Below are 16,407 nucleotides of genomic sequence, written 5' to 3'. Positions count from 1 at the left end.
AGAATCGCAAGGAGCGTAGGGGAGAAGGAGCGTCCATCAACACAGACTGAGTGAGTAAAAACGGAGTGCCGGGGCTGTATTTATAGGAAAAAATAGGCCGAAGGGCGGCCGCGGCCGCTGCGTAGGGCGGCAGCTGCCGCCTTGGCCGGCGGCCGGAGCCGCCGTGACCGGCAGTCGTCGCCATGTTCGGCGGCCGGCGCCGCCTTGGCCGGCGGTAGCCGCCGCCGTGGCCGCGGACCTGATAGTCTTTTCATTCCGGAGGCTTTTTCAGGAGTTCCCGACCCCCAAAAAATATTTCGGGACCAATTCTGCGATCCTCGTAATTTTTCGGACGTTTCAAGTACCATATTGGCATACTTTCGGTGAACTTTCTGAATGGCCTCCGGTCCGACCGGACTGTTTGCAGTCCGGGAAAACAGGCTTTTTGAGCCTCAAAATTTGGGTATTCACACCATGGTGAAAATTTTCATGATGGATACAAAATTAAGGTAGACCTTCAACCTTTCTCAGGATCGTTAGATATTGAAAGCACTCTTGATTGGCTAGCAGAGGTCGAACGATCCTTTGAGGTCATGAACGTTGAAGATGAATGTAAAGTCTCCATTGTGGCCTACAAATTGAAAGGAGGAGCCGCAACATGGTGGCATTCTGTTCAAAACGAACGCCATCGTTGAAGGATTGAACCTATGCGGGATTGGATTTTAATGAAACAGATGACTGAGAAACATTTCCTTCCCAGTGATCACTCTCAAATTTTGTATAACAGGTATCGTGACTGTTTTTAAGGAAACCGAAAGGTTGATGAGTATACGGAAGAGTTTTTGAGATTACAGGCTCGTTGTGACAACTGTGAAATCGAATCCCAGCAGGTAGCTCATTATCAGAGGGGACTGAACCATGATATAATGTGTATGATGGGTGTAGCTGCAATTTTCACATTGGCAGATGCAATTGAGATGGCCAAACATGTAGAAGATAGAATTAACTAGTAGCCTTAACAACCGTCTAATCGAAATCAGAATTTTAGGCAATCCTACTCAACTGGAAATTAACAGTTCAATAGAAATTTCGGTGGACAGAATTCAAGTTCAGTAACTCCTGTTAATAACCGGAATTCACAACAGCCCTCAACAGAAGAAAAGAAAGACTCCCGGGGAAAGGCGCTAATGGCAGACAGAAACAATATGTCGAATCTGTATCAAAAGCCAACCGGAGACTATTGTTATCGGTGCAAAAAAACTGGGGCATACATCTAACCTATGTCCAGAGCGCAGGGGGGGCTAATGAAGGGCATCGACAGGTAAATGTAGTTGATGAGGTGACTGAGGTTGAAGAGGTAGAAGACGAAGAAGATGGATCCATGGCTGGTTCAGAAGATGGTGAGGTCACGTTTGTTATTTAGAAAATTTTGTGCTCTCCAAGACAAGAAAGCGAAACTCAACGGAGAAAAATTTTCCATGCCAAATGTCAGGTTGGTGAAGCAGTATGCCAACTCATCATCGACAGTTGTAGCTGTAAGAATTTGACAGTCAAGCAATTGGTTGAAAAACTAAATTTACCCACAGAACCACATCCTTCACCATACAAGTAGGGTGGATTAAAGAGGGTCCAACAATTGAAGTAAACCGGGTTTGCAAGGTTCCCATCTCAATGGGAAAGTCATACTCAGACTGTGTCAGTTGTGATGTTGTGATATGGATGCCTGCGGAGTACTATTGGGACGTCCATAGCAGTTTGATGTAGATGCATTGCATAAAGGTACAGAGAATTCATACATGTTTACTTGGAAAAACAAGAAAATCATTGTCTTACCTTCTAGATCTTCTACCAAAGCTTCTAAAGTGGAGGGAAAATCCATAGTAGCTATTTCTTCCAATGAGCAGGAATTATCAGGTGCAATTGAGAAGTCAGGAGGTGCATTGGCATTGTTGATTAAACTAGAGAAATGCTCTAATAAAGGGGCACTAGTACCAACACAATCAAAGAGTTATTAGATGAGTTTCATGCCGTAGTTGAAGAACCATCTACACTTCCACTTTTACGGGACATTCGACATCAAATTGATTTCATCCCTGGATCAAAGATACCAAACCTACAAAATTATAAGATGAATCCAAATGAGGGTCAGATCCTTCAAGAACAGGTAGAAGAATTATTGAAGAAGGGTCACATCCGGGAGAGCATTAGTCCTTGTGGGGTTCCTGCTTTATTAATACCAAAAAAAGGATGGAACTTGGAGGATGTGTGTTGATAGTCGAGCAGTCAACAAGATCACGGTGCAGTATCGATTCCTCATTTCTCGTCTGGAGGACATGTTGGATCAACTGTCAGGATCTATAGTGTTTTCTAAAACAGATCTTCACAATGAGTATCATCAAATTAGAATCAAGGAAGGAGATGAATGGAAGACTACCTTCAAGACCAAGGAAGGATTAAATGAGTGATTGGTTATACCGTTTGGGTTGATTAACGAACCGAGCACATTCATGCGACTTATCACTCAGATTTTGCGTCCTTTCTTGCTCAAATTTATGGTTGTGTACTTTGATGACATCCTAATTTTCAGTTGCAGCAAGGAAGAACGCCTTCAACACCTTCGATGGGCGTTGGATGCTTTGCAAAAAAATGAGTTATACATCAACCTTAAGAAGTGCAGCTTCATGACAGAGCGGATTTTATTTCTGGGATATATTGTTAGCTCAGGAGGAATTTATGTTGATGATAGAAAGATTGAGGCCATTCGAAATTGGCCTATTCCCAAGAACATCATCGAAGTTCGAAGCTTTCATGGTCTTGCTACTTTCCGTATGCGATTCATCAGGAACTTTAGTAGCATCGTCGCTCCCATCACAGATTGCTTGAAGAAGGAAAAAGTTTGACAGTTTGTATGGACTGAAGCTGCAAATAAGAGCTTCGAAGAAATCAAAGATAAGCTTACCTCTGCCCCTATTAATGCTTTACCTGATTTTGACAAATTATTTGAGGTTGATTGTGATGCTTGTCAGATTGGAATTGGTGGTGTGTTGTCATAATCCGAAAAGCCTATAGCATTTTTTAATGAGAAATTGAATGAAGCTAGACAGAAATGGTCTAATTATGAGCAAGAATTGTATGCAGTTTTCCGAGCCTTCAAAACTTGGGAACATTATTTTTTGGGGCATAAGTTCATTGTTTACACTGATCATCAGGCTTTAACTCATTTTCAAACTCAAAAGAGAGTGAGCAAGATGCATGCACGTTGGGCAACTTATTTTGGTACTTTTCATTATGTCATCAAACAGAAATCAGGTACTTATAACACGGTTGCAGATACCTTGAGTAGAAGAGCAGCTTTGTTGATCATAATTAAGCAAGAGATTTTGGGGTTTGAATTTCTTAAAATCTCTATGTCTTAGATGAAGACTTTGCGGACATATGGGCTAAGATTGAAGCTAAATAGCCTACCGACGATTTCTTAGTTCATGACGGATACCTTTTCAAAGAAAATATACTACACATCCCTTGGTCTTCCCTCAGGGAAAAATTAATTAGAGAAGTCCATGGTGGAGGATTGAGTGGACACCTGGGCCGTGATAAAACTATTGCGGGTTTGGAGGCTCGTTTCTATTGGCCACAGTTGAAGAAGGAAGCAGGAAAGCTACTATAAAAATGTTCCGTTTGCTAGACACAAAAGGGCCATTCTTAAAACATTAGTCTTTACACTCTATTGACTGTACCGGAACAACCTTGGGAGGACTTATCCATGGATTTTGTGTTCGGTTTACCTCGAACTCAATGCGGAGCTGACTCTATTTTTGTCATTGTAGACAGGTTCTCCAAGATGGCACACTTTATCCCTTGCAAGCAAACTAATGATGCCTCACACATAGCAAAGTTATTTTTCCAGGAGATTGTTCATTTGCATGGGATTCCCAAAACCATCACATCTGACTGAGACACAAAGTTTCTAGGTCACTTTTGGACAACTTTGTGGAAGAGATTCAACACTCAACTTCACTATAGTAGCACTGCTCACCCCCAAACTGATGGACAAACTGAAGTGGTGAACCAGACTCTTGGTAATCTCCTTAGGTGCATTTGCAGCGAGAAGAAGATGTGGGATCTTACTCTTTCCAAAGAAGAATTTGCTTACAACAGTGCTATCCATAGCTCCACCAAGATGTCACCATTTGCAATTGTCTACCGAAAGGTGCCAGCCCATACGCTTGATCTTCTTTCTCTTCTAGCAGGTGTAGAAAAGAGCATTGCAACTAATAACTTGGCTACCGAGCACATGGAAGTATTCAAGCAAGGGCAGTAATTCATCACTACTGCCAATGAAAAATATAAAGCTGCAGCTAATAAACACCGAACGTTATAAATCTTTTCCTGTGGGTGATTGGGTTATGGTTTATCTTCGCAAGGAGCGTGGTGGAGGACAGAAGAAGCTTGAGCCAGAAAAAATTGGCCAATTTCAGATACTCAGGAAGATTAATGACAATACCTATGTACTTGATCTGCCCAAAGACATGAGGATTTCCCGGACTTTCAATGTTGCTAACTTATTCCCCTTCTATTCTGATGATGATCACTCGAGGTTGAGTTCTTTTGAAATGGAGGGGATTGATGCGGAGCAACTAGCATTTAAGTATATGGAAGACTTAGATCGCTGCAAATCCAAAAAGAAGGAGCACGGTTGTGCTATATCCAGCATGCCCGTGCTAGACTCTGGAAGTCCAGGACGCGAGACACGCCCAAGACTAAGAAGCACAAGCACGCCCGTACCACAGCTAACCTGCCCATACTAGCCCTTGGAATTCCTAGCAGGCTCGTGCCATGTCTAACACGCCCATGCTGATGAGTCCATGAAGATTCAAGTTCCGACACGCCCGTGTCAAGTCAGGCACGCCCCGTGCTAGCCCCTGAGAGTTCAAGCACGCCTGTGCCGCCTTTATTAGGGTTTTCTCTAGTTACATTTTTTGTGTTATTTCATGGTTTTAATGTTTTAAACCTAAACCTATAAATAGGTTATTTTTTATTATGAACACATTCTTTGATGTTTGATCATTATTCATATCAATAAACGTCTTTGAGAGCTTAGTTCTCTATTTTATTCGTCAGATCAAACGTCATTGATCACAACTCCTGATGGAGTATAATCGTTATTCTTATTCATGTAACTGTTCTGCGTAAGTGACTAATAAACCATAATCTTCAGGAAGTTCAACTTTGTAAGCATTCTCAGCAACTCTCTCTAGTATCTTAAAAGGTCCATTTTATCGAGGTTTTATCTTGCCATAATGAACTTGCGGATATCTTTCTTTCCTAAAGATGAATGCATACTAGATCACCTTAGGCTTGGAAACTTGTTGGGTTATTATTGATATTGCTCATTATTCTTCAATATCTAACCTCGTGCTTGCTTCTTGATTTTTTTAACTCTTCCTTCAGCATTTGCACTAAATTGTTCAAAAGTAGCTTTTGGAGCAAGTTCATCAAAAGTGATCGAATTTCGTCCATGTACTACTTTAAAAGGACTTCGACCAATTGTTTGACTTGGAGAATGACTATAAATAAAACCTGCTTGAACTAGCAACAAATCCCACTCTCATATATTCTTACCAATAAAACTTTTTAACAAATTTCCAAATTTTGATTTACAATTCTATTCGACCATCAGTTTGAGGATGTGTTGTTGAACTACATTGAAGTTGTTTATCCATTTTACGCTAAAGGGTTCTCCAGAAATGATTAAGAACTTTACATCACGATTAGAAGTGATTGTTTTTAGAACTCCATAGAGTCGTACAAATTCTCTAAAATAGAGATCAATAATGTCAAGGCATCAGAACTCTTATTACATTGAATAAAATGAGCCATTTTAGAAAATCGATTAACAACCACCATCACAGAGCCTTTATTTCTTTAGGTATTTGAAAAGCCTACAAAAAAATCAATGCTCATGTCTTCCAGAGGAAATTCAGGTACCGATAATGGTATATATAAACCGGAATTTTTCCACGTACTTTAAGGATTATTGAAACATACCTTAGTTTTACGGATATTGGAGCCTCTGGGAGCTATTCCTATGATGAATCTGGATCTCAATTCCTTCTTCTCTTCTTAGGAGTGGGACAATTAATGCAAAGAGAATTGATTTGGAAAGAAGAAATTAATTAATTTAAGGAAAATTACTCTATTAGGAAAAGCTGATTTTATTAATTAAATGACATTAATTAATTTTTGGATGGTTGCGCTTAATTTAAGGCTTAAAATTGTAAAAAGATTGCAATGAAGAGAGAGATTTTCTAGTGTCAACTCAGCTAGAGAAATCATAGTGTCTGAGAATGAGGGCTAGAGGGCCTATTAATAGTGAAAACAAGGTGAAAAAAAAAAGTTAAAATAGTTCAAAACCAATTAGATTACGTCATGTGGCAGGGAAATTATTGTGCATCAGAAGTCTGAGGTGATTTGGCAAATTATACTTTTGGTCTCTAGAAAATTTAGGGCTTTAGTCCTTCTAATTTACAATTAGTCCTTAAAACTTTGGTGCCTAAAATTACAATTGCTACCTAGTGAACTACAATTTGATCCAAAAACTTCCCAATGAAGTCCCAAAAACTTCAATTAGGTCCTTATGCAATTTTGACTTTTGACCCTATTTTGACTTTTCTAGCCACCTTTACCTATCTATCCTTACTCAATTTAAGATGAATTTTGACATGCAATATACCTTTAGAAAGCTTAAGAATTCTAGTTTCTAATGCCACTTGAATCATTTAAAAATATTATTTGTTGCTCAAGATATGATCAAAAGAGTGGACGAAAGTCACTTTTGGCTTTTAGGTTTAGCTTTGGTTCTCGACCGATTGAAGACCAATCCGAACTGCACCTTTTTTAATTACTTCCTAATAGTAGAAAGTTGTAAAAAACACGTATTCACAGTCATCCCCATCATGACTATCCAAAATGATTTCACAGGAGTGTTGGTTAGTGAACCAAGTGTATTTAGAGGCTTAATTTCTCTTCTTCTTTCTTTTTCCCTCTTTTTTTTTCAATAACTCCAAAATTTAGGAATTTTTGTCTCCAAATTCATTTCTCCTAGGTGTCTAATCTCCAAACTTGTTTCTTTTTTAAAAGAATCTTTCACTTTAAAATTATTTCTCCTTTGAAAGTCCTCAAATGGGTTTCTTTTTAGAAGGAATTTATCTTTCAAAGTTGTTTCTTTTTTACAGAACTCCAGTCAGCAAAGGAGCTACCTTCAGATTAAAGATTAGGTCTTGCGTTCTCTCATCGAGCTAGGAAAGCTAATATTATGAGTTCATGTCCGGCCTTGAGAGTGATTCAATACGCCAAATCTAGTTCCATTCCTTGCCTTGAGATTTGAGTTATCTTTTTCGGTTTCTTCTTTGAAAGAATCTTTGGATCTAAAATTATTTCTCCTTTGAAAGTCTCCAAAATGTGGTTCTTTTTTAATGGAATTTATCTTTTAAAGCTGTTTCTTATTTAAATGAATTTTGTTCGAAAATTGCTTTTCCTTTAGGAGTTTTTGAATATGTTTCTTTTCTTTTTTTATGAAGTCTTGTCTTTCAAAGTTGTTTCTACTTATTTCTCCTTTGAATGAATCTTTGCTCCATAATTATTTCTCCTTTGGAAGTTTCCAAATGTGTTTCTCTTTTGGAAATTTCCAAATGTGAAGTTGTTGCTTCTTGGAAAGCCTAATCTCCAAATTTGTTTCTTCTTTGAAAATTTTGTCTCCAAAATTTTTTCTTTCTTTTTGGAAGTCGAATTTTAATGATTTGAATTACTTTATATGGAAAAGATCCTTGATCCTTTTGTAAGTTTATCCATTGAATTGGATGTTTAAGGAAATCTTTAAAAGGTTACTAATGGCAAGTGTAATTGTTAAATTACTTTGCTGCTAAATGCTTTAGCTTATGGAAGACTTCCTTTTGTGGAGAATTTGGATATATAGTCATTTTCATCTTGAAAGTCTTGAGACTTCTTCTTGAAAATTTGATTTGGAAGTTATTTCCATCTAGTAAGCTTTGTAACCCGATGCTTATTTTAAGGTTTCTTCATATTTTGAACACCAAATTAAATCAAGGAGAAATAATTTGGGAATAGATTTGTACTTTTTATATTAAATATTTTACTCTTCTATGACATGATGGAGATGAATTCCAAAGGGGTTACTTATGGAAAGGATCCTTTAGTAGACACTTTTGCATTGCGCATACTAGTGTCTTTAGGCTAGAATTCTGTCTTGAGATTCTATCTGGGAGGAGAGTTTTTTCGTGAGTAAGAGAAACTTATCTTGAAGAGGATTCTGACCCTAAGTAAGGGTGTACTTTTAATCTTATCACTAGCATTGTTAGACCTTAAATAGGATATGATGTCGGTATGCAAGTCTTGATGATTTTATGTTGAAAAATGTAATTTACAGACTATGAGCTTTAAGGTAGCTATGAAAAGTCGATTGAGATTTTTAAGGGTCTTTCTTGGTTTGCCTTAGTTGGATTTTGACACTATTGAGGTATCTTGACCAAGTCCCAACAGTATTGCCCATGTTTTAAGGTCTAAAAGTAATTCCCCTATTCTAAGGGTTAAAGGTTGGTTGGAAATCCTTAAGGATTTTTGTGGTTCATGATTTTGGGTACTTAGAATTGCCCAACATTTAATAAGTTTCGTGAGCTAGATAACTTTGCCAAAAGGTTTGACATCAAGATTGGGCATTCTAACGGTCGTTTAACTTGGAAATGGGTAGGAACATGATGGTTAAATATAAGTTTAATCTCTTGGAAAAGTAGAGAGAAATTATCTCTTGTTTTACAATTGGTTTGAATTCAATCGACTGTTTTGAAGTAAAGAGACTTTAAGGTATATGTCTCGCTTTACCAGATGTTCTCCTGAGTGAAGGAATATTATAGTATTGCCAAATCTCAATCTTGGTTAAAGAGTTCAGATTGACTTTGCAAGATCTATCTTTCTGATTTTTGAAAATCTACTTAAATTTCATTCTAATCCTTTGTCTTAGAGATTATGGTGGATTGAGAGTCTTTTGAACTAATATTTCCATGGTAAGGAAGTAGGCTGTGGTATAGGATACTTTTGAAAATTGATTCGATGAGAAGGCCTATAAAAGCTTTGCGAACTGACATGGAAGGAGAGTTTGACATTCAAATGGAACTTTTTAGACCTAAAGATGAAAAAAGTTTGAATGACTACTCAAAAAGGTTTGTAACTTGGAAGGAGACATAACTTTTACAAGGAAGGTTGCTAAACTTAGAGAAGGTATGTGATCCAAGGGGATATGTGGTCTAAGAATATACAGAGTTTGTATGATGACTCAAACAAGAAAAAGAAGAGATTGAATTTTAGGATCCAATTGATTCTGAATTTTGAAAAAGACAGATAAAGGGAAATAGACAAGGACTAAATTTTATGACTTCATCTTCTGAATAAAATAGAGAAAATGAACAAATTTATTTTTTTTAAATTTAACTTAAATGAAAAATTTTGTCCTCCTTTTTTATTTTCTTTTTCTTTCTTTTTTTTTTTTTTTTTGACAAAGACAATGAACTCACTTATCTGGGTACAATGATAATGATTATTTTGGTAATTTTGGACCGAACCCCAATTAAGATTCCCACATATCTCTTTTTTATGAAAAAGTTTGTATTTTGCAAAAAATTGAATTTTGAAAGATAATTAGGTCCACATAGTTCTCTATTAATTGCATGTGCAAAGGATTGCATTTGACAAGAAGGATGAATTTAGAAAAAAGGAAAGTATCAAATTAAATAAAACAGATTTAATTTGAAAAGCAAGGGAAGTAACCAAATTATGCAAATTTGGAAAGCAAAGGAATAAGTGGATATACTATCCAAAATTCTGCAAGGGTAGGTAATTTGATTTATCATACCAAAATTTTACAAGGGAAGCAAATGGATTTATTATCTCTAAATCCTGCAAGAGAAGGAAATATATTTATTGTCCAAATTAAATCAAGGAGAATCACTTTGGAAAGCAAGAACAACAATAGATTTTCTAACCAAATTATACGAATTTGGAAAGTGAAGGAAAAAGCAAGTTTACTAACCAAATTATGTGATTTAGAAAGTCAAATAAAAGATAGATTTACTAACCAAATTATGTGAATTTGGAAAGTAAGAGAAGTATACCAAATTAAATCAATGAAAAAAATTTAATTTGAAAAACGAGGTAAAGGCTAAACTTTGAGAAGTAAGAAAGGCAAGAGATTGAATCATGACAATATGCAAAATAAGAGAAGTAAAAGCAACAGCAAAAAAGATACCCTAAACGAGCACTTTTTTAAGACCATTTGGGCAAAAGTCTTTCATGTGATTATCTACTAGTGGTTATCATCTTTTGGTAAGTTGTCCCAACATTTTTGCCAATCATACCCCAATCAGGAAGAATGTTTTCCTCTTAACGATGGATAATCTTAAGCTTGATTGTAATAAAGTAAGTTAAGGAGACTACTTCTAATCTTGCCATGCACACTTTTCCAATGTGGATAAGTGATTGCCTAACAATCGGCAAATTATTGGAGAATCTTCTACTAAGATAGTTCAGAAATCATAAGTTTGGAGGTCATACTTTGAAAATCATACTTCCTAAGAATCATAACGCATACTTCCTCAGAGTCAAAAAATCATAATTTCTTGGAATCAAAAATCGCACTTCCCCAAAATCGAAAAAGCCACCTCCTCAAAATTGAAAATCGTACTTCCTCATAAATAGAACTAGAATTTCTCAAGAAACTAAAGAGTTTTTTATTAATACAATAAAGCTCAATATAGGATTAGTTATTGAATTCAATTAGTGCATACAAGTTATTAAAATTTATGTTTCAAGATTTTGTAAAGTAATGACAAGAATACAAATACTAAATCAAAATACTATGTTATTTGAATTATTGAAAATAATATAATCAAATTGCATATTCTGCACAACATGGGAGAACAATAGTAGTTGCATTATAATTTATACGAATATTCATTTATTCTTTTGAAATAATATTAATGACATTGTTAATTTCATCAACTATTAAAAATTAAAATATTTCATTACTTATTAACAAAAGAAATCGAAACGTTTTTAAAATATTAATGAAACAATTAATTTTATTAGTTAATATTATAAGAAAACTAAAAGAATAACATTAACATCTTTAATTTCACCTTCGTCAATTTCCATAAAAACTTAAAAGTTTTTTCATTAATGCGATAAACGAATTTTTTGGATTATTAATTATTGAAATAAAAAAGAAAACTAAAGAGTTTTTCATTAATACAATAAACTTATAATAGGATTAATTATGGAATTCAATTAATACATACAAGTTATTAATAATTTACATCTCAAGACTTTGGAATGTATTATAAAAATATAAACTAGTCATGTACCCGCGCGATATGTGAATTGTATAATTTTTTGGTTTTTTAATTAATTTGAAGATAATTTTTAAGAAAATTATTTTAATTTATATTTATGTTGCTTTAATTTAAATAATTTGCTTATGTACTTTTGATTAAATGATGAAAGGTAAAATTGTAGATTCTTTTCAAATTCTCAAATATTAAATTGAAATATTAATTAACATAATTAATTTTTGTAAGCAGATTATTATTAGTCAATTGATATATTTAGTTGATTTTTTTTTCTTTGAAATTCTCATATATTCAAATTAAATGAAGTATAAGAATATCTAATCTTAATGAAATAAATTTTAGTGAACTGAAATTAATATTTTAATTCTATTTGTTAATCTAATTATATTATTTAATTAATTTTTATTAACTACGACTCCATTATAATTCCATTAGTTTTTTTTATAGAATAAAAACCATTTAATAAGAACTTTATATTTATTATATATTAATTATACTGAAATCTTATTAATTTAATTATAACTTCATTATTTAATAAAGAACATTTAATTTTATTTAAATATAAAAGATATTAATTATAATGAAAAAATAAAATGTCATGTCATCACTTTCATATTCTAACATGTTGCCACGTAAGCATTTAGGCTTTAGAAATTATATATTTATATAGATAGATGGATATTAATTTATTCTGTTTAGATAATATTGATGACATTATTACTTTCATCAATTTTTGAAAAGGAAATTGAAATGCTTTATTAATTATTAACAAAACAAATCGAAATGCTTTCAAAATATTAATGGTACTATTAATTTTATTAGTTATTCTTATAAAAAAACTAAAACAATATTATTAATATCTGTTAAGCTCTCAAAATTTGAAGTGTAGTAAATTGTGAATTAACCTTTTAATGGGGCAAACTTGGAGTATATATACTGAATCCCGGGTAGTTGTATTAAGATAATGATTATGAATTCTATATTATTTTTTAATTTGAGTTTATTTAGGAGTCTAATATTATTATTTTAATATACCCCATCAGTTGTTTGGTCATTTTATATCCAAATGTAGTGTTTATGCTCCTTTATTGTCAACTTATTTCATTATTTATGTATATACTTTTCTATTATTATTTGTTGCAAGATTTTATTGTGTCGCTTGTTGTAAAGGCTGCTATGATAGTTTTCTTTTGTTGGGAACGAGGCATCGGTCTGAGAGAGGAGATTACTTAAAAGAGTTGCCTCATTAAATGGGGTGAACTTTTAGTGTCTCGCTCGGTCTATATAAGGCCACTCTTTTACTTCATTTGCTTCACTTCTCAACAACTGACTCTCAGAGTATCTCTCTCTAAAATTGTTTCTCCGTCTACCTTCTTGCAAGTAAGTTCAATTTACTCTTCTCTTTCCTTTTTCATTTTATTGGTCGGGGTCATGGGTTCCTCTAGTGACAAGGATGTCTAAGTGCTACACGATCAGTCCGGTGATGAACTTACCGAAGACGTGGATTCAGGGGTAGGCGAAGCTAGAGGAAGAAAAGAGAATGTCCGGATCGTTGAAGTACCATTTGATATTGATGAGAACGAGCTACTGAATGTATGTCTTACATATAACCTCTCACTAGAGCAAACTAATTATACCTTCGAAAAGCATGAGAATAACTCAGCCATTGGACGAAGATTCCATTATGATGTATGAGGAAAGGTTTCGATTTGGGGTTTGGTTTCCTTTATCTGAACCCCTGAAATCATTTTTCTGTGAGTACAATATTACCATCAGCCAATTGCACCCCAACGGCTTGAGGCTATTGTGTCGTATAGTAGGCTGGCTTGCCATGATGAGCATATTATGACAGCTCGGATAGTTCGGGATCTATTTCACTTCTTCATTCGCCCAAATGAAGACCACTACTTCCTCCATGAGAAGAGCAATTTTAATGTTTTTGCTAAAAAGTTTAAGATTTCCTCTCTGAAAAATTGGAAATCTAAATATTTCATCGTTAAGTACCGTAGGGGGTTTGGAGTACCAAACCATTAGTCTAAGGATCCTCTTCGCCTTTCATCTTCACCCACTCCTTATGATCGAGCTTGTGTGGAGTTAATAAAAGCCAAGGGGCTCGGTTGTGTGAACCTGAGCTATGTGATAGTCCAGGGTTATCCAAACTGTTTACTTAGTGGACCTATAAGGCCCAACCCTTCCATCCATGGTAAGCTTTGTTCTTAGCCATTTTGCCCTTGGTTCTTCAAACTAACACCTCTTAATTTTCCTTTCTTGTTTTTGAGTAAAAATGGTCCCAAAGAAATCTAATAGCTCTAACATGGCCAAGGTTGCTAAAGCAATAAAGAAGAAAATTGTTGCTGAGGGGTCGGGAAAAGAGGTACCTTCCGAGGTGCTAGGTACTCAAATAGAAGAGGTTGATACTATAGCGAAGGTTACTCCTTCCGAGATACCTCCCTCAAGCTCAATCGTCGAGCCTCCTAGAAAAAGGCAAAGGGAAACAAATGTCCTTGCTCCACCTCCTATGCCCCTCCTGCTCATTTGAGGTCCTTAAACATTCGATGATATTTTATGCATAAGTATGGGGCAAACTGTAGTCTCCAGGATGACGGGCCTAGCTGGGAAATAACTCGCAACTGCCTTTTCTGTGCCAATTCTCATTATGATGAGCATCTAGATGACGTGGCGACTAGGAACCTATTTAACCAATGTTTGTTCCAAGCCGTGAAAGCTAACAATATGCACTTTGCTCAGATATCCAAACTAAAGTCTAGTTATACTGAGATGGAGGTAAAGAAAAACCAAATAGAGGATGCCCTAAAAAGTGTTGAGGTCTCCATGAAGGAATAGGAGGCTCACACAAAGTAGAGATCGTTGCTCGAGAAGCTGAAATAGACAAATGAAAGGAGGAGAACTGGGACTTGCTTGATAAAAATAAAGAGCTCGAGGGTAAAGCAAAGGAGCTTAAGAGCCAAGGGAAAGAGATGGAGAAAGAACTACAAGGGCTTCGGGAATAAGAAGGGACCCAAGAGGAGGATCTAACCAAGGTGTGTTTGAGCTTGAGGTCAAACATTTTGACAGAGTTGAAGGCAAGGCAGCCTAGAGTAGGGTGGAGCTGGGTGAATGAGATTTACCCTGATGAGGATAATGAAGAGGATGGTGGTGGCGAGGAGGCTGGGGGTGATGACACACCATAGGACCTGAACATGGATGGTTCGCCTCCTCAACTAGAAGGGGATGCAAATACCCATGCCATCTCTTCTAAGAGGCAAGGTGATGATGTAGCATAGACTCATATTTTTTGTACTTAACTCATTGTAGGAACTTTTTATAACAACTTATGTAGTTCTTTTGACTCAAAGGAATGTAAAGAGGTTGTTTCTTTTGGTTCAAGTGTTGTGTTTTTTCTTATAAGTGTTTCATTAATTTAGCATTTTTCTTTACTGTATCAATATTTATACTTAGCTTTTTACATAAATGAATTATGTACATCCGAGCTTGGACTTAATGAATAGGACCGCTTAGGTTACTTGGGCGAACTCGATATGTTCGAGCTATGGACTTAATTAATAGGACAGTTTAGGTTACTTGGGCGAACTAGGTATGTCCAAGCTATGGACTTAGGGAATAAGATCGCTTAGGTCACTTGGGCGAGCTATTGACTTAGAGAACAGGGTTACTTAGGTCAATTGGGGGAACTATGCATGTCTGAGCTAATGGACTTAGTGAACAGGGTCACTTAGGCCATATGGGGGACTATGTATGTCCGAGCTAATGGATTTAATGAATAGGGCCGTTTAGGCCAAATGGGGAAACTATGTATGTCTGAGCTAAGGGACTTAGTGAATAGGGCCGCTTAGGCCAATTGGGGGAACTATGTATGTCCAAGCTGATAGACTTAGTGAACAGGGCTGCTTAGGCCAATTGGCAAAACTATGTATGTCTGAACTAGAAAAGAAGAAAATTGCTAAGTAAGATCCTTCAAGAAAAACTTAATGCATCATGCCCCCTTTTATCTTTGGAAGGCATGATACATTAAGTGAAAAAACCTGAGGTCTTATTGTTATTCAAATATAATGTGCTTTACATATTACTGAGTGGAGATACAATATGCCTTTTTTAGATTATCAGCGTTCCATGTCTGAGGTAGCTCGACTCCTTCAATCTTCCTCAGCTTGTATGTGCTCAGGCCTAACCGCTTTGAAACTTCATAAGGACCTTCCTAGTTCTGCCTAATTTACCCTCAACTGCTAAGCCTTTAGTGATCTCTGTCTTTCGCCATACTTTGTCTCCTTCTCTGAACTGCCTGCTTTGAACTTGCCTGTTAAAGTATCTCTTCACCCTTTGTTTGTATGCTTTAGCTCAGACTGCAGTATCTTCTCTAAGCCCCTCTGCCAAGTCTAAGTTGATCTTCAGGCTCTCATTGCCGCCGAGCTCCTCATACTCTCTTATTCTCTTGCTGGATAAGCCTATTTCTATGAGCACCACTGCTTCGATCCCATATACTAGGGAGAAAGGAGTTTGCCCTGTTGCTTGCCGAGGCATAATTTTATAGGCCCACAGTATATTGTTCAGTTCATCCGCGCAGTTAGCCTTTTCCCTACCCAACCTCTTCTTTAAGCCTTGTAGGATAGTTCTGTTGGTGACTTCAGTAAGGTCATTAGTTTGTGGGTGAGCTACTGATGTAAAATGGAGTCCAACATGCCAATCTTCACAAAAAGACCTGAAGGCTCCTGAATCAAATTATTTTCCATTATCGGTAACAATCTTATGGGGGACACCATACTTGAATATCACGTTGTTCTTGAAAAAACTGATAGCTCAAGCTGGGGTAATGGTGCTGAAGGCTTCGGTTTCTACCCATTTGGAGAAGTGATCAATTACGACTACAACAAACTTTCTTTGCCCTGTTGTTATGGTAATAGGCCCTAGAATTTCTATCCCCCATGGAGCAAAAGGTCAGGCTGAACTTAAAGGTTGTAATTCTGAAAAGGGTTTTTTAGAAACCCGGTCATAT

This window comes from Jatropha curcas, chromosome 5 (assembly GCF_041381405.1).
Source record: "Jatropha curcas cultivar XTBG-Jc1 chromosome 5, XTBG_Jcur_1.0, whole genome shotgun sequence".
Classification (NCBI taxonomy): Eukaryota; Viridiplantae; Streptophyta; class Magnoliopsida; order Malpighiales; family Euphorbiaceae; genus Jatropha; species Jatropha curcas.
This window is presented reverse-complemented; position numbering follows the sequence as displayed.